The following is a 3230-nucleotide window of genomic DNA, read 5'->3' on the forward strand; positions in this document are numbered from 1 at the left end:
GTCCCAGGAGCTGGTGCCCTCTGAGGACAGCTGTGACTGCTAGGCTGACAAGCAAGGACACCTTAGAGTCTTTGCAGTGAGAGTTCACTGTGGAAGAAACAACAGAGAGCAGCGTGGTCGAAGGAATCAAGACTCTCAGTCTGTGGGCTCAGAAGGCAGAGCACAGTGGGCTTCCTGTAAGCTGGGGGTTTGCAGAGGATGAGTTACTCAGGCCTGGGCTGTGCATGAGGGGAGGGGCTATCAGTAGAGGGGGAAGAGCCTGTCCCACCACAGGGTTTGGAGGAGATATCTGGGGTTTGAATGTTATTGTGAGATTCATTCCTGTCTCAAAGCTGGCCTTGAACCCCTGAAGCCATGCCTCCATTCCTCAAGGGCTGGGATTGAAAATATTTGTTAAGATGCTAAGTTTTCCTTCCTCTTTCCTCTTTAAATGATAAAACTACCAGTTTGGGAACTGGGTGTGTAAGATATAAGACAGCTTGTCTAATGTTTATGAATCTCTAGTTCAGTCATCCACATCAGACAAACCAGGAACGGTGGTGTCTGCCTGTATGTAATTCAAGGACATTGGTAGTGGAGGATGAGAAGATCAAAGTCACCTCTAGGTACTTATTATGTGGAGGTCAAACTGAGACACATGAAGACGTGTCAAAATCAAATGAAAATATAAGACACACTGATGTATGGGGACCATATCACAGTCTGTAGACTAAGGGAGGGAGATTCCAATGTGATCCAGGCCAGTCTGGGATACAAAGTAGGTAGCAGCTCAAAGAATAAACAGAAAGTACAAACAGTGTGTGTATTTGCATGATCTGAAGATGATTGAAGCAAGGTATTGATTTCTCCATCCCTCTGCCTCAACTCAAGTAAAGGGTGGGTGTCAGCTCAGACACGAGTTGGGTTCAGGGGTGTCTGCCGAAGCTGTGGGTGATGGCTTCCTCAATGAAGGAAGAAACTAATCAAGGACCAGAGAGATGGCTCAGTGGGTGAAGTCACTTCCTCCTGAGATGCGTACCTTTAATCACATCCCCAAGTACACAGTGGTTAAAGAACAGATTAGTCTTGTGGAAGTTATAATTTCTCCTCTCTGTGTGTCTCTGTCTCTGTGTCTGTCTGTCTCTGTCTCTGTCTCTGTCTCTGTGTCTGTCTATGTCTGTCTCTCTGTCTCTCTGTCTTTCTCTCTTTCTGTCTCTGTCTCTGTCTCTGTCTCTCTGTCTCTGTCTCTCTCTCTCTCTCTCACACACACACACACACACACACACACACACATACACACACACACTCATATGTATTAAAGTAGAAAGTGCATAGTAAGACCTGTTGTGGGGATCTAATGAGTAGCCACTGAGCCATATTTGCTATATTCTATGACTCTTGTTTTAAGTTCACTGTAGGGACAGGGGAGGGTGTGGGGCCGGGGGCCGGTGCTGTGAGAGTGAGAACACAGTAGGCAGCAATAGGTGATCGTTGGCGAAACAAGCCATCAGTAGAGACAGACAGCCCAAGATGAAGGGCACCAGCCACCAAGCCCCAAGCCATGGAATCCCACTTAACAGATCAAACATTTTAAAAATCTTTGTAAAACCTTTCTCAAAACATTTTCCCCTGATAGTTAAACAACTAATCGACTTCCCAGTCATAGGAGAACAAACCCCAGTTCTAAAAGCTGATCACCTTCTCGGACTGGCCACAACCTTCCCATCTCCAGCAACCCAAGCAAAGCAAAATTTCATTCCTTCTGTCCTTGGCTACCTCATCTCTAACACAAAACCCGCATTGTCTACAATTACAAGCTCTTTCTTACAAAAATCTCTAACTTTACAAACCACAAAAATCAATGAACAACACTGCAAATATATGTGGGCCCTTGCTTCCCTGGCCCCATTCCCATATCATTATATAATATTACATAGTCATCTATGAAAACCCATCATTCTATTCAAACATAGATTCACATTCCAAGAATCCACAGAACCCTACTGGATGGTAAGTAACCCTAATGTCTCAGGGCTCAAGCACCACTGTTTAATGTCCCACGTTCAACCCCACATCACCTCTAACGTAATTCCACATGGTACAGACTCTCCAAGGTACACTATCCTGATTCTTTCTCTTCAGCATAAAGCAGCGAGCAGACGTCCCCCACTTACCTGTACTTAAGGGAAAGTGACCTCTTGTTAGTCTCTCTTTCTGGTCCTCTGCTGCCCATGAACTCTTCCAGAGCTATTTATGGATGAAGACAAGTCTCTCTTGTAATTCCACCCTTATCTCCTGGACACACTCTCACCTGTTCTTTGTGAAAACTGAGTTCTCCAGTGCTCCAATCCACCGAGTAGATAGCATCTGCTCGCTGGCATAAACATTACAGGAGCGCCCAAGTGAGTGAGAGCATTGCACTGGGCCATCTTCCATCTGCAGAAAAGATCCTTACTCTAGGTGTGACTGTGAGCCTGGGGGGACTTCAACACCTGGACCAGCCCTCCAGATTTATAGGAAAATAAACTGCATTCCAGAAAGGAGAATGAACTGGAGAGGCCAGGAGTTCCTGGAACAAGGGCAGAGGGGACATTTGTCTCTTGTAATACTTCCTGGACGGCATTAACTGACATCCTTCTAATCGATGTTTACTAGGAACCCATAAGAATTGGGGAGTTGAAAGAAAGAAATCTAGCTCATAGACTCTGTTTCCAAAGTTTAGGGAGAGCAGGGTATGTTGGTGCTCACCTTTAGTACCAGTGCTGGGGAGTCAAGGGAAGGTAGATCTGTATTGTATGGCAGCATGGCTATGCAGGAAGTTCTAGGCTGGCTAAAGCTGCTTGGTGAGAGGAGATCTTTCAAGGGCTGAAGCCAAGCTTCTCCATACCTGGGTTCAGCATTCAGTTATTACCAAATTGTCCAAGGAGGCCCCCGAAGTGTTGGAGTTGTGTAAAATAGGAAACTGGATATGACTACTTTCCCATCTGGCAATTAGAGGATAAAATGTTGTTCAAGCAAGTATTTCCAGAACAGTAGTGAAATTTGACAGTGTCTTTACTACTACAAACCAAATATGTAAATAAACTAACCATCCAACCAACCACATATAGTCGTCTTCTTCATATATATATATATATATATATATTTTTCCTTTGGTTTGGGCATTGTTTTTTCCCAATTTTTTTTATTAGGTATTTACTTCATGTACATTTCAAATACTATCCTGAAAGTCCCCTATACCCCTCCCTCCA

At 44.5% G+C, this 3230-nt stretch overlaps 1 protein-coding gene across 3 annotated transcripts in view; it reads right to left on the bottom strand.

The window, feature by feature from the left end:
- The window catches only part of LOC110332279 (hepatitis A virus cellular receptor 1 homolog), a 42132-nt gene that overhangs the window by 17585 nt on the left and 21317 nt on the right, over nucleotides 1–3230 (bottom strand). The window contains exon 1 of one of the 3 annotated variants that reach the window (XM_021213414.1): nucleotides 2154–2203. The exons of the other annotated variants lie outside the window; for them this stretch is intronic. The gene's annotated coding sequence lies outside the window, so the exon portion shown is untranslated. Of the gene's footprint in view, nucleotides 1–2153; nucleotides 2204–3230 lie in introns of those variants that run through there. 3 annotated transcript variants of the gene reach the window in all.

The sequence above is a fragment of the Mus pahari genome, chromosome 14 (assembly GCF_900095145.1).
Source record: "Mus pahari chromosome 14, PAHARI_EIJ_v1.1, whole genome shotgun sequence".
NCBI lineage: Eukaryota > Metazoa > Chordata > Mammalia > Rodentia > Muridae > Mus > Mus pahari.